At 40.1% G+C, this 22,265-nt stretch overlaps 1 protein-coding gene across 4 annotated transcripts in view; it reads right to left on the bottom strand.

The window, feature by feature from the left end:
- The window catches only part of STK38L (serine/threonine kinase 38 like), an 82,864-nt gene extending 62,915 nt beyond the window's left edge, over positions 1-19,949 (bottom strand). For 2 of the 4 annotated variants that reach the window (XM_009247570.4, XM_024257132.3), the window contains exon 1: positions 19,787-19,897. The gene's annotated coding sequence lies outside the window, so the exon portion shown is untranslated. Of the gene's footprint in view, positions 1-19,786 lie in introns of all 4 variants that reach the window. The other 2 variants (XM_024257133.3, XM_024257130.3) reach the window with 2 other exon arrangements.
- Between the last annotated feature and the right edge of the window lie 2,316 nt (positions 19,950-22,265).

Below are 22,265 nucleotides of genomic sequence, written 5' to 3'. Positions count from 1 at the left end.
TAAAGCCTTCCTTTTCCTACCACCCCAATCTAAATTTCTATGCCTGGCTTTTATTAAAATCCATAATTTGGCCCCACCCTAGCTATTTAACTTTATTTTCCACTATTCACCAGTCTCCTCCCTCATCAACAAGACTAACCCTTGGAATATCTAAACTTAAAAATGGTCCTTCCTTTCCCCTTTACTTGTATTTAAAGAACCTGACGAATTATTCCTCCTCTGCTAAACTTTTCACAATTTCTTCAACCTCATTTATGTTTCACGTTTTCAGAACATGTCTTGCCGTTTATTAGGAATCTCACAATTAGGCACTCTCATGTAGATAGATTTACAGTCATGTATGTTGTCATCTTCTATTAAATTCCATACTCCTTGAAGGCAGGAGCCACGCCTTATTCTGTCCCCCAAAGTACTCAGAATGATGCAGAGCACACAGAAAGTACTCAAATCTTATTGACTGATCCAGTGAGAAATGACCAACTTCAGTTCCAGCCTCTCTTTAACTTGTACACAGCAATTTGGGCAAGTCAAGCTCCATCCTAAAGGACATAATAGGGGACTCTTTAAGCACATTATTATGAAGGCCCTTTAGGGATAACACCAGAGTGATGAGGTGCCCTATACTGGGGATAATGGAGACAGAGTTCTTGGGATTCATCACTGGGGTCCTCAAAGCATCTTCCAAGGGGATAATAAGGAAGGACTCAAACAGGTTTGAATCTCCGTGAGACCAGGCATGAGGTCTTTTGAAAGAGTTCTTTAACTGGAGTGAATGTCAAAGAGAAGTATAATAAAATAAAAGACCTGCTTGTTCATAAAATGATACTACCTAAATCGCCAAATCTCACTGAGCCTTGGTTTAACTCAAGAGGTTCCATGCCACTATAAGAGGTGGTAACTGCCAACTGATAGGAAATATTTTCATATGCATAGTTGTAGTGCCCATATTTATGAACTTCTTAAGAGTCTTCAAAAAGCTTTCTATATACATTATCCTTTATTTTCTAACTTTTCTAAATACAAGGTGAGAGAGACACAAAGTGTTCTGTCAAAACGGAGTTTTGGCCGGGCAGAGTGACTCACGCCTGTAATCCCAGCACTTTGGGAGGCCAAGGCGGGTGGGTCACCTGAGGTCAAGAGTTCGAGATCAGCCTGGCCAACGTGGCAAAACCCCATCTCTACTAAAAATACAAAATTAGCCAGGCATGGTGGTGCATGCCTGTAATCCCAGCTACTCGGGAGGCTGAAATGGGAGAATCGCTTGAACCCGGGAGGCTGAGATTGCAGTGAGCTGGGATCCCAGCACTGCGTTCCAGCCTGGGCAACAAAGTAAGACTCTGCCTCAAAAAAAAAAAAACTCAGAGTCTACATATAACAAACATTTTGTTTTATTCTTAGTGTACTTTAAATACATTTATCCATATTATTCTTTTTTAATTAGAGATAGAGTCCCACTCCATCACCCAGGCTGGAGTGCAGTGGTGCCATCATAGCTCACTGCAGCCTTAAACTCCTGGCCTCGCGTGATCCTTCCACCTCAGCCTCCTGAGTCACTGGGATTACAGGCGTGAGCCACCGCACCTGGCTGTTTACCCATATTATTCTAAAATTAAGAAACATTTCAGAAATTGACTACTCAATGATTTTATCAGTTTTCTGCCATGGAAAATGTAATGTTTTAGGATTTTTAACCTTAATACCTAGCAAAGTTTCTATAGTGCTTTCTCAATAGGTATTTTGATTTAAACATTTTGTACTGAATCAGTGAAAAATATATGGATTTTACTAAATGTAAATATAAAAACTAATTTTCAATAAAATTTCTATTTTTAAAAGTTGAAATTTTACTTTAAAGACATAATTTGTATTTAGTTTCAGTGTGTAATGGCTGGCTTCTCAATAATGGCATTATTATTGTCTGGGCTCTAATCCTAAAATATAATCTTTTAAGAGAAGGGACTATTGTGAGATTTCTGTGGTTTCTTATAGCAAATGAATAGTGTCAAAAATGGTACAAATGGTACACAAATGTCTGATTCATACCATAGCATACAATCATCTATAACAGACTTTTCACTGGTGAGGAAGTATACCTTGCAAAAACTAAGAAAAGAATGTTTACCCAGAGATCTGCTGCCGCTGCTGCTAATAAAAACTAACATTTACTGACTGTTTCCACGTGCCATGCATATGCTAATAAACAGAACTGTATACCATATATACTGTATTAGTTAATAATATGTAAGGCTTTTAAAACAACATCTGGCAAATAGTAAACCCTACATAAAAGTTTATCATCATCATCTTCATATCACTCAATTCTGAAAGCAAGGATTAATGACTCAAGAAGCAGGCATTACTGCTCCCCACTCCCCATTTTACAGATACTAAAACAAATTTAGAGAAGAACTTAAGAAATTTGTTTCAGGTCACACAGTTATAATGGTGATGGATCTTGAGCTTTTTCTAATTACTATGTAATTTTGATTAACTGATCAAGTAGACCTTAAGCTGAAAATGGAAGAAGAGATAGAAAAAGTTCAGATATTACTGTAACAATGAAAGAAGCTGGCTGGGCATGCTCTGAAAAAGAAAACTGAAAATAATGGGAAAGCTTGGGTCAATTATTTGTTGCAGAAAAACAAATGGGAAAAGTGTTAGCAACAAAGTGGTCTCAGGTCTGTGGAAACCCATGCCCAGAATATGTGTATTAAACAAAGAAAGAAAACTGACAATTTACAAATAAGTTAATATGATACTATTAAGCATCACTGAGATTTGATGAAATGGGACTCTGCACTAGAATAGGGCAAAAGCAAGGAAACTAGAAGCATAAAGAATTGCTGGTATTCTAGAGACTGAGGCTGACACAAATAAGCTGTGATGGGGACTTCAACTTTTGGGATAGCCGCTAGAATTCTCCCACAGCTAAAATCAATGTCTCTGATAAATGCCTTGCTAACCCTTCCACCTCTCAAATAGGAAAAGAAATATTCTGGATGTGAATGTGACCACTGGGAAGAAATTCGATGATAAATGGAAGTACTGGGAAACTGGAGAGCAATTTACCATGGAATTTTCAAGTTTGTTACAATAGCTGGGAATGGAAACATGGGACACAATTAGGCAACAAAAATTACAAAATGTTCAGAGAAAGGAAAAGAAAAGTAAATCCTGCCTGAAACTCAAAAAAGAAAGATGAGTCATCTGTTTTAGGAAGCTCTCAAGAACAGAAGTCTAGTTAAACTAGCCTTGATTAATTAATTCAATAAATATTTACTGAGCATCCACTATGTGCCAGATACTGTTCCTGGCACCTTATAAAAATACAAATAACACAAAATACCAGCCCTTATGGATCTTATATTCTAGTGGGGCGAGGGGATGGAAAGAAAGTATAGGGGCTGGGAGAGGCATTACAATTTTAAATAAGGTCATCAGAAGAGGTTTCATTGAGAAGGAGGCTTGAATGAGATGAAAAAGAATGATTTAGAAATCTGAAGGGAGAAGGGTACCACACAGCACGTATGGTAAGTGCAAAGGCCCTGAAGCAGAGGTATGCAATAAGAAACAGCAAGGGGTTCAGTATGGCACAGAGAGAGTGAGGGTGAGTGGTAAGAAGAGTTCAGAGAGGTGACAGAGGCAAGAACATGTAAAACCCCGCAAAGACAGTAAGGACTTTGGATTACTCCTGAATTATGCCCATAAGAATTCACACTTATTAGGCTCCCTTTCACTAAATGCTCTCTTGTATTAAATACCTACCTTTTACTAGGTGTTATGAGAAAAATACAAAGGAAGGCAAACATGATTATTGCCCTGAAGACAGTGTCATTCTGTTCTGTTGGAAGTAAATTATAAATTGAAAATGAATTTAAAAGAATAACAAGGGAAATGTTCCATATCTATACATGATCTGATAAAGTACCAGACTGAAACTGGTGAGCTTTAGAATAATTCCTAGTTATATCACAAGAAGAATCCAGAAAAGAAAGATGAAAAAAAGAGTCAAAGAAGGAGAATGAGTCAGAAAAACATGGTGGTGGTGGTGGTGGGGCACTTGTATAACCAAACAAGTGATGGACAGACTGACATAAAACCAGTATTGCTCCTATCCTCTTTCTTCTAGTCACAACAAAAAGATTAAAACTTGGTATAAGAAACAGAGTTCTGGCTATAAACTGCAAAGGATATTAATGACAGAAAATGGGAAGATTCTGAAAAGACTGGCTGCACAAAGAGCTCTTCAATGAACTCAGATTTTCAAAGACACAGAAAAAGAAAGGAGGGACACATAACATGGATGCCTATAAAAGAAACACAGGATGGTATCAGGAAGTAAAATGTCCACAATGAGCTGAACTTAAGAAAATCATTAAGGGCTACAAAAGGGACTTTTGAATTTATGTCTGGAAGAGAAAGTTTACAAAAGGCCTGGTATACACAAAAGGCTGAGTATGTTGGTTAAGGTAAATGGTGTAGTTAATACATGTCAGGAAAAAAAAAAAAAGGGAAAGAAATCCTTCACTTCTATTTTGCTTTTTAAAAATTCTACACTTGAATACCCCCTCAGAGTTTACAAAGACCTTTTACATATTTTTACCTGGAGAGGTAGTTATGACGCCTATTTTATAAAAGAGAACTTCCAGTCCAGTATCCATCACTCAATCCCTGCCCCTCTTCTCAGTCTAGGAGAACGACAGCAAAAAGCGGCGCGTTAGGATGAAAGAACTGATGCCCATGACACGTGAAGCGGCCATAAAAGACCTGCCCCCGACACACTGCAAATCTGACTTGACCAGTTGTCTACTGTGGGCCTGCATGGGAATTTTGCTGAATGCTACAATAACTCTTTAACAAGTCAGGAAGACCAAAGAGGTTAAGACAGGAGACAAAGTACTCCACCTTTCAGAGTGAGGAAAAAACACAAACATAACAAAAGAAAATGAACATAGCAAAAGATGAACTCTGTGTTTATCATTCAGCCCGAAGAAAATCCTAGATGATTATAAAACAGTTTCTGAATAGACAAAGATGGGCAATCACCGAGAATCAGTGTAGGTTCAGGAAGAACAAGTCTTGCCAAGTAACTTTATTTCTTTTGTTGGCAAAGCTATAAGACAAATCTATGTGATGCTCTGAAAGGTATTTAACAAGCTCCACTCTCCAATTCTTTCTGAAAGGAAAAGAGAGACGGGCTGAGTAACACGTATACATAACCAATTAAATAACAAAACTCAGAATGCTCATAAATAAGTTCTGCAATATTCACTGGGCTTAGGCAATAGTGTTACCAATGATCTGGATAAAAGTTTTTCCAACATCCTTATCAAAATGTAGGGATGACCAGAGCCTGGAGAGAATAATGAAAAAACGGACAGCAGAGTCAGATCTAAAACAATTTTAACAGAATATTAACATTAACAAATAAAATTTAATAGAGAAAACGTAAAGAATTATATTTGGGTTAAAAAAAATCAAATGCTAAATATAAATTGTGAAAACTGTTGTATACATCAAAAAGCAACCAGGCCAGGCGCAGGGGCTCACGCCTGTAATCCCAGCATTTTGGGAGGCCGAGGCAGGCACATCACCTGAGGTCAGGAGTTCGAGACCAGCCTGGCCAACATGGTGAAACCCCATCTCTACTAAAAATACAAAAATTAGCTGGGCATGGAAGCAGGGACCTGTAATCCCAGCTACTTGGGAGGCTGAGACAGGAGAATCACTTGAACCCAGGAGGTAGAAGTTAGTTGCAGTGAGCTGAGATCATGCCACTGCACTCCAGCCTGGGTGACAAAGTGAGACTCCATCTCAAAACACACACACAAAAAGGCAACTATCCCAGCACCTTGGGAAGCCAAAGCAGGAGAATTGCTTAAGCCCAGGAGTTCGAGAACAGCCTAGGCAATATAGCGAAATCCTGTCTCTATTAAAATATTTTTTAAATTACATTTTAAAAAAAAGAACCGAAGAGTTTTTTCAAATAAAAGCTTGACATAGGCCGGGCATGGTGGCTCATGCCTGTAATCCCAACACTTTGGGAGGCAGAGGTGGGTGGATCACTTGAGGTCAGGAATTCGAGACCAGCCTAGCCAAAGTGGTGAAACCCCATCTAAAAATACAAAAATTAGCTGGGCATGGTGGCACTTGCCTATCATCCCAGCAACTGGGGAGGCTGAGGCAGGAGAATCACTTGAACCCAGGAGGCAGAGGTTGCAGTGAGCTAAGACTGTGCCACTGCACTCCAGCCTGGACAACACAGCAAGACTCCACTTAAAAAAAAAAAAAAAAAAAAAAAGCTTGACATAAATTAAACTGTGAAATGGCTGCCCCTAAAATTTATACAATCTTAATCTTGGGTTGAGTTGACACATATAAATAAAGTCATGCACAAGGAAGGTGAATGCCATACTCTACACTGTATTAGTTGGTTCATATCTGGAGAAGTTATTCAATATTTAGTGATGCCCTATAGTCATACAAAGGGCAAAATAAATGTCCTCATAATTTGAAAAGTAAGTCATCCTCTGGGAGTAACACCAGCCTGAATCAAATAGAGTGATGGAATTTAGCCATCACTGTAAGTAATTCCAAGAAAATGTGTGACTGAAAAGGGCTGGGGATACCCAAGCCTGGTCAAAAGTGAGTAGGGTATAGTTTCTGGGAGACAGGATTGGAATGTGAATTAAGAAAGCTGAAACCTTGTCAACTATGTTGACAGAAGGAGGTTATATTAATCTGGGGTAGTGGGGGGGAGCGGGAGTATAATAAGGAAGACTTTGCCTATGTGCCCCCAACACTGCCTGAGGTAAAAGCACACTGACTATATCCCCAGAGCAGCGCTGGACAGCTGCATCCTTATAAAGACTCTCCATCGGGTTATCCTGACTTAGTGACACTCCCCATTAAGATTACCCATTTGATTAGATGGGCTGGCTTCCCCTGTAGATTCTCCTATAGTGATGAGAGTGTGCTCACCAAACTATAAGCTTCTGTTCCACTCACAGTTATATTAATAAATTCACTAACTGGCATTCTTGGTTTTATGTCAGTCTCTCCATCACTTGCTAACTATAAGTAAACTCCCATAATTCTGGTGACTTCTGGAAAATGTTCAGAAAAATGTTCACAGCTAAGGACCTAGGTAAGTGAGGTCTGTACCTTAAATATGACAATCCATATCCAGCTTCTACCCATCTGAGAAGCCCTAATGTTCCTTTATGACAACTCTATTTGATGTAAAATGGAACCACATATTTTAAGAGAGAAAACAAAATAAAACACATGGAGGGGAGTGACCAGGAAGGCAAGAGGTCTGAAATCCATATTTGAACAAATTCAGTGAAGATACTTAGCCTGAAAGAGAGCAGATGTTAGATAGCCACCTTCAAATATTACTCTTGCAGTGACATAAAATTATCTCTAATTCTGAGATAAGAACCAGTTGAAAATTATACAAGGAAACACTTTACAGTTAGCACTGTCCTATGCTTGGCACATAGCAAATGCTCATTAAGTTTTGACATATAGTCAATGCCCAACATTATTACCTCTTACTGTAGTTAGGATATTTAAAAAACATAAAAGAAATACATACTAGACACTGTCAGAAAGCCTAGGAGAGGTACCTAACCCTGCCGGAGGTAAGAGGTCAAGGCAGGCCTCCCTGAAAGAGATGCCTAAGCCGAATACCAAAGAAAGCACAGGAATTACCCAAAAAGTATAGGAAAGGGCATTCCAGAAAGTAGTGTGTGAGACAGAAGGTATGAGAAACCTAGTGGTTCAATGTGGTTGGAGAGGTGAGTAGGGGAGTGATGGAAGATAAGGCTGGAAAACTAAAAAGGAACTCATGTGTCACACTAAGGAGCCTGGAAGAGGCCATGGGGAGTCACTAGAAATTTTAAGGATGAAAGTTACATAATCAGATTCAAGTTTAGGACAGTCATTGTGGCAGCCACATGGAAGACAGACTGAAAGAAGGCAAGACTGGTAGCAGGGAAAGACGGCTAGTTCAATCATTGGGCACCTGAATGAATATTCTGGCACTGGAGGAAGAGCAAAGGCAGAGTTCAAGACATAGTTAAGGAAGACCTAAAAAATGACTAGATGTCAGTCATACACAAGGAGGACGAGTCAAGGGCGATTTCCAGGTTTACAGCTTAAGAACCAAATAGAGAACACCACCATGCACTGGGAAAGCTAAGGAGCACAAGAATGGCTCTGGGAAGGGAGAAGATAAAGTCAGCTCTGGGCGAGCAGAATCCAAGTTATCCGTGGAACACACCAAAGGTGGTGATATCTAGAAGACAGATGGACAGTGGGGTCTCAAGATCAGGATGGGGACCTGAGCAAGATATACCGGTTTGGAAGTCATCATTGCAGAGAAGTTATTGAAGATATCAGAGCATATGAGATCACCCACACTCACAGTGCAGGGAGTGAGAAGAGGACTGGGGACAAAAGAGCACATTAACCATTTAAGGGAATGAAAGTTAGCTATCTCATGATCTGTTAAGTTCCTTGTCTTTAGGCAAGGAACTTAAATATTTAGGCAAAGACTAAACATCCACTTGTTGGAGATGATGTACAGGGAATTCACAACAGAGTTGGACTAGATGACCTCTAATGCATCTTTCAACTCTGAAAATCAATCAAAAACTTCAATTCAACACAGTATTTCTTACAATCTGAGAATTAACTTTTCACCACTATTAAAAGCTAAAATCTTAAGTATTTTTGTTTTTGGCTTTGTCAGTCCAATATTTTGTGTAAGTTCTAAAAAAATAAATTTTTTGTTGTTTGATAATGTTTTCTGAAAGGGAGAGAGTACTTGGTTTACTTGTACAGGAAAGCACAGGCTCTAATTTCTTAGCCCTATTTTTCCTTCTGTGGGTCCAGTTACACTCTTGGTTAGTATGAAAATGCAGTTTTACTACAGTAAAAATTCAAACACATGGTCCCAGTCATTCATCCCTTTACTTTCTGCCACCTTGTGCCTGAATTGGGCTATACAATGGGGCTAATCTATGGATTTAGATCTTAAAGCTTTAACTACATTTCAGAAATGTGCTTATAATTTTCATTGCTATTTAAAGTATGTTGATTTCTGTCTCCTTTTCTGCTCAATTCTAAAAATAGACACTGGTCCATACACAATTTTAAAAATTAAATCCAGAAATGTTTGATTAAAACAAACTGCCATTTTTGGCATAAAAATACAACCAGAGTATTTTCAGACAGGACTGCTGGGAGTTCAACTTAATCCTTAAATATGGCAGTGGTCCCACCAACTGGTACCTGGAACAGGTGTGAGAGGTACTTGACCTCTTTCAACCATATGTACTTTTTCTCCTGTCCCCTCTCTATGCCTTCCCCACCACCCCGCAAGCCTGCGTTTTCTCCTCCTGTTCCTTTCACTTTCCTCCTGAGAGTGCCCATAATCTTTTAGTATTACCAGTAACGGCACTAAAGCCAACACAGCTGCCAACCCCTAGCCTAGAAATACAATGGATATAATTTGAATTAGAGACTACCATTAACTTTTTGGTTGTCCTTAGAAAACAACTTTATATTCTGTTTCAGTGGTCCAATCCAAAGGACAGAAAAAAAATAATCACTGTAGAAAGTAAATCTATGTAAAAAAGAAATCTGTAGTGCTTTTTAGCTCTAGCAATCTAATGTAGATTATACATACAAAGTTTATAATAACGATTTGCACATACAGGTCTCTGAATGACCAAACAAGGATAGAGGAGGACCGGAGATGATGTTTGACACCATCTGAAGTTTAGGGTCATGTTAGTTATTAAACTGTGTTACTTTTTAAAAATAATAAGGCTTAGAGTAGAGAAGAGGAAAAGAATCAAGGCTAGAACTAGAATAAAAGGACTTCAGTATTAGGTATTATAGTCTTGGGTAATGTTTAAGAGTTCCATAAAACCCTATGGGAAAGGTAAATAATCACGTTCCTACCACAATCCCCTCCCTCAAGTCAGGTGCTCTTGAAGCTGTGCTTTGATGCAGCATTCTCTTTATACAACAACCTCGGTGGTTCTAGGCTTCATCAAAGAAAAGGATTTTAGTGGATTTACTTTTCTCTTTATCTCTCTGGCTGATGGTATCTTTACTTTTTCTGTTTAATTTCACAAAATGGAAGCAAGAGACAATTTATCACCGGCACTGCACTCCATGTTGGGAGTGGGAAGCACAGAAGAGGTGCTTCCAATAGGCTACTAGAGGCAACAGAAACACTTTCTTACAAAAGCTCAGAGTGCTAAAGCTGGATAAACATAAATACACAGCAAATAAAAGTTCATTGCTCCTGTCCAGCATCACAGCAACAATTCCGGTTCCTGTGGCCCCCTAATATGCTTCGTGTCTTACATCACTATGTGATAATACCCACCTGAGGCTTCTCGGCCTGAAACACTCCTCCTCACCCTTCAAGTCTAAGCTCAAACACTCACACATCCTTGGAAAGCTTCTCTCACTATCCCAAGTAGGTGCCCCTCTCCCTTAGGTGTGCCTCTCACTGCTCTTTCCTGACAGCTGCTATGCCTGATTGCAGCTATTTCTACCCCTGTGAATGTAGCCCTCCAGTCACCTGCCTGGCTTCTGAGGGAACACCGTGTCTTTCCCTTTCCATATCTCCTGGCACACGGTGTGTACTTTATGTACAATTCACAGTGAAAGAACTGCCTAGGTTCTTTCACTAGAAAGGAGAGACCCATCTATGCAAGTATCTCCTTCCCAATCTCACCTAGTTTAGAACTTCATTATTATCACCTAGATTATTTGTCTCTTCACTGGTCTTCCCATTTCTGGACTCTCTTTCCTTGAATTCACTCCATATACACTACTGCCACTTACAACTCTAAGTAATCAACGTACCGAGTTGAGCAGGTGGTGAAGTAGAGAATGAAAAGCTGGAAAACATCAATTCTCTAAGTTCAAAGGGTTCAAATCCAATAGAGCAGAAAGAGAAGTAGATAATTAACAGAATTTACCATGTGCTGTACAGATACACTCAATTTATGCTAATCCCTCTGCGTGGCATGTCCTTCACTCTGAAATGGTCAATTCATATTTCACTTCATATAGGAAGCTTTCCTAATCTCTACAGCCAGAAGCAATCTCTCTTTCCTCTGCTCCCACAGTACCCTGTTACTCCGTTATCACTTTCTGTTTGAATTACAGTCACTTGTACCCATACATTATACCTCTTACTGGATTGGACTTTTCTAAATGGAGGGCCAAACATCTATTTGTCTCTATTTTGCCATGGTACCTAACACAGTGCCCTGCAAACAGCTGATAAATAATGAATTATGATGATTAACCTCACTAAAATACTATGAGTCTGTGATTCCTTTAGGATTTGCCAGTATTAAGAATATCAATGGGTCATATACATGCAATTCAGTACTAAAATTTTCCACTCTAGCCACAAAAATAGAAAAAGTCTATTCTGTTTGTCTAGATAAGGGTCGACATATGGAGAACATCCTCAACCAGATCTGAAAATGTCCAAATGAAATGGATCACTATTGTAAAAAACACAACAAAGGGCAACTCCCTAGTACTACAATAAACTGAGCAACCAGCTTCTGCTGCCAAATACAGAAAAGTCATAAGGGGCAAACACGGTGTGGTGTTTCCACAATGGGAGCAGGTCAGTGGGTAGACACTTAACTAAGTAAAAATGAACACTGCTAGTAAAAATTAAATTTAATAAAACAGACACTAGTACAAGATAGTATGTCAAAAATGGATCATTAAATAAGCTGTCTGAGCTCTCAAACATTATCACTTTCCAGAAGTGAATACTACTTGCAGCTTATCCATTCTTTTAAGGATCATATTCAATTTTCTACAAAAGTGCTTTTGTAGGCCGGGCATGGTGGCTCACGCCTGTAATCCCAGCACTTTGGGAGGCCGAGGCGGGCGGATCACAAGGTCAGGAGATCGAAACCATCCTGGCTAACACGGTGAAACCCCATCTCTACTAAAAATACAAAAAATTAGCCGAGCGTGGTGGTGGACGCCTGTGGTCTCAGCTACTCGGGAGGCTGAGGCAGGAGAATGGCATGAACCCGGGAGGCAGAGCTTGCAGTGCACTGAGATCGCGCCACTGCACTCCAGCCTGGGCGACAGAGCGAGACTCCATCTCAAAAAAAAAGTGCTACTGTAAGATACCTCAAGCAAGCCCTTGTTAGGATTCCCAGTTCCTTAATTTCACTGTTTATGTCTGTCCTCCCTTCACCCTATTCCTTTATCATAATTGTTTTAGTTAGAATGTAAGCAATTGAGTGCACAATGAGATAGACAATAACTTAAGAATTAAGGACTTTTAACATTTCATGATTTAAATTGCAGAACTATAAAATTCCAGCTTCTCAATTCTCACAAAACAAAACAAAGCTCAAGGCTTAAAACTTTAGAAAATACCATGCTATAATGATATTTACCCTCTCCTAATTGGCTTAAATGAAGTCAGAACATTGATTATATCATTTATTTCAGCACTGTAATCACTAAGGGCAAAAACCTTGTCTCATCAACTAATTTTGTAGAGCCCTTAGTGAACAATTTGCTTGTAGCAGCTTTTACTCTACAAGGAAGACCAGTGTGTTAAATAAAGTGTTTATGTTAGAGTCGAAAGACCTAAGTTTAAATTCAGGCTCTGTCTCTTATTTTGAGATCTCAGACAAGTCACTTAATCTGAGTTCCTCTCTTTACCTGAAAATAGGTGTAATAGCCATAACCCCCACTGCCTATACCACATGACTGCTATGAGGATTAAGTAAGGAAATGTGTAAAAATGCTTCATAAAACTATAAAGTGTAATACAAATATAAGGGCTCCTGGTATTATTCTTAAAACAAGTGCTAAGAGTAAATCCCTGTCTATAAGAAATCAGAATACAAGTGAATTATTTCTGCATACTTTTCCCAAGAGAATTTATGTCTGACATGCAAAACTGTAAATAACTCCTAAAGGGGAAATTACCAAAAAAGGAGAGGAAAAAAGAGAAGAAAGAAAACTTGGGGTGGGACTAGAAGAGGGAGGTAAATTAAAGAGAAAAGGAGAAGTTTTTGTAGTAAAATAATGCAATGTAAGAGAGAGCAAACCTGATCCGAAGAAGCAATTTCTTTTTTTTTTTTTTTTTTTTGAGACAGAGTCTCGCTGTCACCCAGGCTGGGGTACAGTGACGCGGTCTCAGCTCACTGCAAGCTCCACCTCCCGGGTTGACATCATTCTCCTGCCTCAGCCTCCTGAGTAGCTGGGACTACAGGAGCCCACCACCACGCCCGGCTTTTTTTTTTATTTTTAGTAGAGATGAGGTTTTGCCATGTTAGCCAGGATGGTCTCAATCTCCTGACCTCGTGATCTGCCCGCCTCGGCCTCCCAAAGTGCTGGGATTACAGGCGTGAGTCACCGCACCCGGCCTGAAGAAGCAATTTCTAACTCTACCACTTACTATCTACCTGTGTGTCCCTGGACAAGTCACTTCACCTCTCTAAGCTCCAATTTCCTCATTTGTAGGTAGATATAATAACTCATAAGATTGCTATAAGGATTAAATGAGATAATATATATAAAGTACTTAGCACTATGTCTGGTGCATAGTAAGGGATAAGTGGTTACTGGCATTGTTAAAATTATTAGACCTGTGCCCTAATGGGTGACATTCAGAAAGAAAAAGGAATCAAGAACATTTAAGAGGGGAAGATGATATTCGGGGAGCTAAATCTATATATTACCACTGGGAGACAAAGTTTGAGAAATATAAATTACACAAAGTATTCTTCATATTAAATGTTCAGATTACTTACTGTGTCTCTTGAATTGGTGAGGAATCAAGAAATGCAGTCAAAATCTCCACATCATAAAAGCAGAATAGCAATAACTGTATTCATAAAAGCAGAATAGCAACGGGAGAACTTGGCCCCTGAAAAGTGCGCATTAATGTGTGCAGAAGCTTCTCTGTCCCAAACTCAATTTTCTAAACTTTCACAGACAGAATGAAAGCTAGACTCCATAGCAAAGGTACAGCAACCCCGAATGCCAAAAATAGCTGGTATTAGCTATCATGCCCTCATGTTAGTTTCTGCCATCTTGTTCTTTATTCTGGGTGTATTTGTAGCTGATTTGAGGTGTTAAACATTATTAACTCCACCCTACTCAGGAACCGCAAAAGCAATAAAAGTGTCCCAGGAATCAGGAAAACGAGGAATAAAATCTCCTGAATCAGCTGGAGAGAGTAAATAACTCAAAGAGGTAAGAAAACAATGGATGCTATCTGTGCATACGGGATCAGAGATTTATCTATTATAACATGTAGAAATTCTATACCTGTGGAATCAGCGAAAATCAGCAAAAGGCAAGGAAAACAGGAAGCCTTCTGAATAAATGGCCAGAGAACCAACAATTTGGGTTACCAACTGATCTGGTGTTAATTAAGGGGAAGGCAAAGAGCTTGTTAAGAATTTAAAAGCTAAGCATAGGCCAGGCGCAGTGGCTCACGCCTGTAATCCCAGCACTTTGGGAGGCCGAGGCGGGTGGATCACCTGAGGTCGGGAGTTCGAGACCAGCCTGACCAACATGGTGAAACCCCATCTCTACTAAAAATACAAAACTTAGCCAGGCGTGGTGGTACGTGTCTGTAATCCCAGATATTTGGGAGGCTGAGGCAGGAGAATCGCTTGAACCCAGGAGGCGGGGGTTGCAGTGAACCAAAATCATGCATTGCGCTCCAGCCTTGGCAACAAGAGTGAAACTCTGTCTCAAAAATAAATAAATAAACAAATAAAAGCTAAGCATAGTAGAAGTGTTATCACATATCACAGACAATTGCCAAGGCTCCAGGCCTGTTTGGAATTTATACAATACGACTGTGAATGATCAGGTCACCACATGACCTGTAACTGTTAAGGTCTTCCCTAAGATCTGTGCAGAGCTCATCTAAGAGGCAGGCTACCTGCCTCAGCAGACTTTCAATGCAGATAAGCTATTCCTGGTGGGAAAAGATGCCCCCAAAACTTGAATCAGCAAGGAGGTAACAGTGTGACTGGTTTCCTTTTGATAGACCTACTCACACACCTTTTTACTAAGACAATCTTCCCAAACCACCTGTACTTAGAAGAACTTGGAAACTTTTTATAACAAAGCAAAGTCCACATCTAAGTATCTCCATGAAACGATGGGCTAAAGATCTGCCAATCAGGGCATGGTAAATGGAAATGATATACCATCACTACTAATTTAAGGTATGTTTTAAAAAAAAACTTTTTAAAATTTGTTTTGCCATCTCTGTCTTATTTCAATAATATAAATACACGTGCTTTAAATCCTGGCTTTAGTTCTGCTACTTTTCCCACTAGGTTTTAAGCTCATCAACCATCAACTGTCCTAGTATAGGTGTCTTCTAGAACCTACCCCATTGAGTCAAGTGGAGAATACTTATAGTCATTCACAGAGACTATGACTCTGGAGCTGTACTTAAACTATGAGTACGGTCAACTGCGGGCACTGACAAAGAAGCTGAAGAGTCTGGATCCTGCTGGACAGTTAGGAAAAGGCAGGCAATACCTCTCGCACCGCTCACCTGCTGTATTCCCTGCCTAGGTATACGTTTTTTCTAACCTTTAAATCCAATTGAATTTGTGATTCCAATTCTTAAACAATAACAAATGTGGACTATTCCTGAAACTTCATAAATAAAATCAGGTGGACATTTACAGTACTGAGCAGGCCTATACAAGACACTGTGCACTTCTATAGCACCTTTTATTTCACAAACCCAAAGAACTGTCAAAGTTGACCCAACATAAAGTATCAGTGATGGAACTTCTCTCATTTTTACATGTACAACACTCCATTCACCCTGTTTCTGCCATTATAAGCATAGCTATTCATGAAAATAAACTAAAAGGGCTGAGACCACCATTCAATCATTAACTAAATTTCAACTTCATAATTCAAACCAAAAACTATCCAGTGCCAAGTGATCTAAAAAATTATAGAACAGGGCTGGGCACATGGGCTCACACCTGTAATCCCAACATTTGGGAGGCCAAGGCAGGAGGATCACTTGAGCCAAGGAGTTCGAGACCAGCCTGGGCAACATAGTGAAACCCTGTCTCTACAAAAAATTTAAAAATCAGTCGGGCGTGCTTGTGTACACCTGTAGTCCGAGCTGTTCAGGAGGCTGAGGTGGGAGGATCGCTTGAGCTTGAGAGGGAGAGGTTGCAATGAGCCATGATCGCACTACTGCACTCCAGCCTAAAAGACAGATTTAAACTCTGTCAAAAAAAAAAAAAAATTACAGAACAAAGCCAAACACAGTGGCTCAGGCCTATAGTTCCTCCAACTTAGGAGGCAAGAAGATCATCTGAGCCCAGAAATTCGAGTCCAGGCTGGGCAAGATAGTGAGGTTCTGTCTTTAAAAAAAATAAATTACAGGACAAAATATACAAAGACTCAAACATTCCATTAAGCAAAAGAGTTAATATGGAATAACTTCTCACTTCTAAGTTCTTATGAGTACTTATAGGTAATAAGTCAAAATTATTAAAAAGTCCCACTCAATAGTTATATTTAATCTGCACCAAGAATAACTTCCAAAAATGGATTAAAATAACTAACATGTCAAAAATAACTCATTTACTTGGGTGTTATTTTGGAACTCTTTCTAGAAAACTGACCCCAAAATTTAGATGTCAGAAGAATGTATTTCCTAAGTCAAGTTTTTGAAACTACAGACCTGAGGAAGACCATCACAAATGGGAGAGAAAATATGGATTGCAGTTAAGCATGCCATATGGGTACAAGCCAGAATGCCTGGGTCAGAATCCTGGTCCTACCACTCAGTAGCTATCTAACCTTAGTACCACAGTTACTTCATCTGCAAAACGGGAATAATAAAAATACCTACTCCATACAGTTGTTGTGAGGATTAAAGCCAGGCAAGTAAGTAGTACATGTAAAGGATTTAGCAGGAAGCACCATTATATAAAGTATTTACTTATCATCATTATCATATGACTAGATCACTTAAATCATCCACAGAAACGCCTTTTCCTATTTCAGTCTTCCTTAATTGGTCTAGCAGCACTTAATCCCTCCCTCCTTGGCTTCCTCATAAAACACATTTTCCATGGTATTTATTTGGGTAGGTATATTTCTCTCCCACTGGATCACATCTCCTTGAAGACGGCAACCACAGTTCGTCCGAGTGTACAGAGCAGCAAACACTGTTCACTGTTGCCTTTCATTTCTCTCCCTCTAAAGATTCTGAACAACAATACCCTGTCAATTAGCAAACTTTTACCTGGAGACAGAAGGCTTATGCAACCAGTGCACTTAAGTACTGGTCATACCTTGCTAAAGACTTTCTTAAGACTTAAACAAAAATTCTGGGGGGAAGAAGAGGAGGATATGCTTCATGTTTTTAAACTACTAACCAAAGACAGATTTTTAATTTTTAAAAAAAGTTATGTCTTAAAAGCTTGCTTTCATTATTTCATTCAAAAAGACCATGGTGCTTTTAATATAAAAATACAGAAGCATAATTTCTGCATATGTCAAGTCTAACCTAATCATAACTTGCCCATCTGCTGATTTTAATGTAATCCTAAGGATGCTAGACAACAATATGCTTGCTTGATTCGCCCTACACTATTTACATAAAATAAAAGCATTTTAACAATACATCGAGATGCAAATCTTTCTGGCTCTGATTTGTGCCCTCTTTCCCTCTTAACAAAAAGTGCCACACACACACAAAAGAGCCTCCAACTTATCCTGGATCACTGGGGAGGCACTTTCTAAGGTGCGTTATCCAATTTCATTAACACAATGATGCTCTCCTTACTTAAAGAGAACAGAACTTTTCTGAAAGCAAACAGCTGAACTGAGTCCATTGCTTTGTTATCATTTTTTAAAAAGTCCAATTTCTCCTTTGTTCTTATAGTGTCCTACCTTTAGAAATCAAGTTTTCAGCATAAAAACTGACAAGGACATCTATTTGTTGGCACAAATCATCTTCATCACTATTCTTTGACTTATTTTAAAACAAACGCAAGAGCAAATGGCTAGAGAAGAACTGCTTCTATTTAATGTGGGTTTTCTAAGTCTAATTTTCTCATTCCTAGTGGCAAGGCCTTTCAAAAGAGTGCAAAAACTACACCCAACTTTGCTTCTCATTCTAAACACATCACAACCAAATGGGAAACATTATCAGCCATCTTAACAAGGAGAAAACAAAGCTAAGTGAGGTCAAACTAAAACATTTTTTAATTCATTGTACCTACCTCTTTTGAGATCAGGATTTTTCAGATGGAAGTAGTTTGATGAACTTATGCAATAAAATTATGTAATATCATAATTTAACATAATATTTTAGACTAACTTCTCTCTCCTCAAATAGTCACAAGGGTGGCTAATTCACATACAATACCTCTCAGCCACTGGGGAGAGAGTATAATAAACTTAATTGTTTTACATATCCTGAGGCACAGAGAGAAAGGCCAATCAAATTCAAAGAGGTTTACAGTACCTCATATACATATGTGATTGAGACAAAGAACTTTCAAGAATCTGTACTGAGGAAGCAAAAATGGGCTTAAGTACAATAGGCCCTGCCTTAAAGTAGAGAGACCGGTCAAACGTAAGCCCCAGCGCCAAAAAAGACAAGGTCTCACTCATCAATCCCCATCTTACAATCAAGAGGCAGAACTTAAATCACTTAAAGCTGTTTTTTCAGATTTGAGCAGTAAAATAAGCTAATAGGCCATTTCTGATTAAGTGCCTTCTCTCAAAACTTATCACAAGTTATGTGAAATAGGCAAGAGCGTTGGTTCTGCATTTTATCAAGTGAGAAACAATAGCATCCTACTTTTGGACAAGCCACTACTTCCAGAGCCACTAGCCCTCCCCCCACCTCCCATTTCTTTTTATATCATTCCTCCAAACTTAGAACCCGAAAAGCTATTCCACAAAACAAAAGCAGCACCAGTAAAAGGGGAGGCCATTGGTTTTGAAAATAAAGTTTGTTCTTTTGCTGTCAACCTGGCAACTTTTTAAAGGTGAAACGTGCCCTACTCAATCGGTTATAATCTTTTCTTTTCCCACACCAAATAACCACCCGTTTGACCTCGATACTAAAGGTGAAAAAAGGAGTGGGAAAAAATGATTTTGAAAGGAAGGGGCTACGGGTGCAATGGTAAAGATAGATTCTAAGACTGGTTTTGAGCACTCCGTGGCTTCTAGGAGCTGGGAGGCTTTCCTGAGTCTGTCTTGAGAAATGTTTGGCAATCTGACGCATCAGTTTTTAGGAACGGTACACAAACAGCCCCCACAATTGAAGAGCCATGCCTCGGATCCTGGCTCTGGGTGACATCGGCTGGAGGGCACGGGACGGGAGCGCTGGGGCTACCCGGAGAGGATCCGCGACATTTGTTATTGTTTATGAAGCCCAGGCGGGGACCCGGAGCGGGGTGCTCGGGGGCCGGGGAGTGGAAGGAGAAAGGAGCAGAGGACAAAGATTCCTCCCCTGGCGCGAGGCTCCCTCTCTGGACACACGGGACCAGGATCACCCCGGGGAATAAGAGGGCCAAGGCCGTCGCCGCAGGTTCCCCGGAGACATTTCCAGCCCCAGAATTAGCCCGGCTTTCCCGGGACACCCAAAGACACCTAAAATCTCCTCCTGCTCCTGCTCGCAGAGTTGGGGTTGGCGCGGCGAGCTCGGGCCCCCAGCCGAGCGCCGCATCCGCGAACTCACCTGCCTCCGGTCGCGCCCGCGGCCGGCTCAGCCTCCGCACGGACCGCAGCCGGCTGGGCGCCCGTCAGCTCCCTTCTCCCCGCTCCGCCCTCGCCCCGCCCCCGGGAGGTGGGACCCGCGGCCTCAGGGCGGCCTCCCTGAACTCTCGCGAGCCTTGCCTTCTCGGCTTCTCGGTGGCTGGGTCGGTCCGACTGGCCCTGACGTCATACGCACCACAGCCGGAAGTAGCCTTCTGTCGTCAACGCCGCTCTTCCCGGCCCCACCCATCTCTGCCTGGTGAAGTCCAGACTGGTTTTGAGGGAGTTGACTGAACTGTCGCCACTTCCCCTCTCACCAGCCTCACCTCACTGCCGTTTTTACTCCAAACCTGTTCAGGCATCTCTTGAGAGTGGCCTAGTGTGTTGCGACATTAGTCACATTCAAAATGTCATCCGAATTTTTCAAACAGTGCAATGCAAAGAATGTTAGAAATAGAAAGAGAGAATTCACACATTTTTCAGATTGGGAAACAGTTGTCAAGAAAGATGGATCAGCTAAGTTGCTCAGTTGGTAGCTGTGGGGACTCGAAGCCACCCAGGTTCCTTGACCCTTCCATTTCACCATCAGGGGACTCCAGAGACTGGAGAGGAACTAGGATTTGGAAATGCCACAAAAAATACATTAAAAACCTGTTTGGGTTTTCTTGGAAAATCTAAAATAACTACAGTACTGGCCTGCTTTATCAGTAGGATCTGAGAATTGTGCAGAAGAGCACTCCCCTATAGGATGACCCAAAAGGGACAGCTTTGGGAAGGTTGATGCAATTTGTGTCTGGGGACAAAACTGGCCTTTGGGAAAGCCAAATAAGAGAATGACTCCCAATTATTGTTGGCAAGTTTATCTTCAATATGAGTATTGGAGGTCTTATAAAATATCCTTAGCTTTTAGCTTACTGAGACAACGTATGAAGCTGGTACTGTGCTTGCAAAAATTATCACTTAGAAATGCCACCTGTCATCTTTAGGTTTCCCAAGAGCAGGTGACACGAGCAAAACACCTAGGAAAGAAGCATGACCTCATTTCTCTTTCTTACACTGTGCTTTTTCATACATAGCTTAGTAGTGGGAAAAGCTCTAGTTTGGTAATTAGTGTATTTTTGGGGAGATTAGCTCTACTTATATGGTCATTTTGAAACTCAAATGACAGTTGTCATATACAAGCATAGGAGGTTTAATTGTGATCAGACAAGCTTGACAGAGGCCTATACACCCTTCTCCCTGTACTGCATGCATACACATACCATTCAAATGCTACGGTAGGATTCAGAACAGTGTATGGTTTGTTCCATAGCAAATTTATGTCTTCAAATGTGCCATACTAGAGTAATATGAACTAGTATAGAGTAGCAGTCTAGGTTAATATGGGATAGGCTACGACTCTGACCTCTAGTTCCTAAATTCTCCTAAATTGAGACCATTGTAAACAAATTTCCCTGGGAAGTTGTTGAAAGTACCTCAACTGAAACAAATTAGAGCTATGAACCAGAATTTTGGTGGTCTAGGGACCCCTTTTCAAAACAGTGTTCTTAAATGCATGAACTACCTAGGGTTACAAAGGAAATTGATAATGTTAACATACAGTTACCAAAATACTAAAAAGTGAGTTTGTAATATAATTACGTGGTAAGTAGTAGCATCTAAGATGGCTGCCAATGATCCTCGCCTTCTGGTATTCCTGCCTTCTGTAATTCCCTTCTCTAGTAACTTAGTTCTTAAAAAGGAAATATAGCAAAAGTGATTAGGATATCATTTCCGTGATTAGGTTACAAAAATATTCTGGGCTCCATCTTGCTTGTCCTTGCTCTCTCACTTGCTTGCTTTCATGGAAGCCAGCTGCTGTCTTGTGACCTGCCTTACAGAGAAGCCCACATGTCAAGGAACTGAGAGATATCCAGTCAACAGTCACCAAGGAATTCGGGCCCCCAGTCCAACAACCTGTGATGAACTGAATACTGCCAATAATCATGTAAGTAAGCTTGGAAGTAGATTCTTTCCTAGTTGAGCCTTGAGATGACTGCAGCCCCACCTGACACCTAGACTGCAGCCTTGTAAAACCAGATACTGAGCCAGCAGGCCCAACTAGCCAAGCCCAGATTTCTGGCCCACAGAAACTGTGAGACAATAAATATTTGTGGTTTTAAGCCACTAACTTTTGGGATACTATGTTACACTGCCATAGAGAACTAAAATAGTTATATATTTGCCTCTTTATTAATGCATTAAATAATAAGATCAAGACCTACAGTAATTTTGTATTAATGATACACGGAAACAATATTTTGAGATATCTACAACAACTTTAATGGGGTAGAAAATATGTGTGATTCCTATTGAGGAAAAGTCACAGGTATTGTTAATATTCCTGTGGTTTGCTGCCTACATTCATGATGGAACAAATGCTAATTTTCAGTTTGAGTTTAGTGAAAAAATTACATAATATA

The sequence above is a fragment of the Pongo abelii genome, chromosome 10 (assembly GCF_028885655.2).
Source record: "Pongo abelii isolate AG06213 chromosome 10, NHGRI_mPonAbe1-v2.0_pri, whole genome shotgun sequence".
Taxonomy (NCBI): domain Eukaryota; kingdom Metazoa; phylum Chordata; class Mammalia; order Primates; family Hominidae; genus Pongo; species Pongo abelii.
The sequence above is the reverse complement of the archived record's forward strand: the minus strand, read 5'-3'. Positions and strand labels throughout refer to the sequence as shown.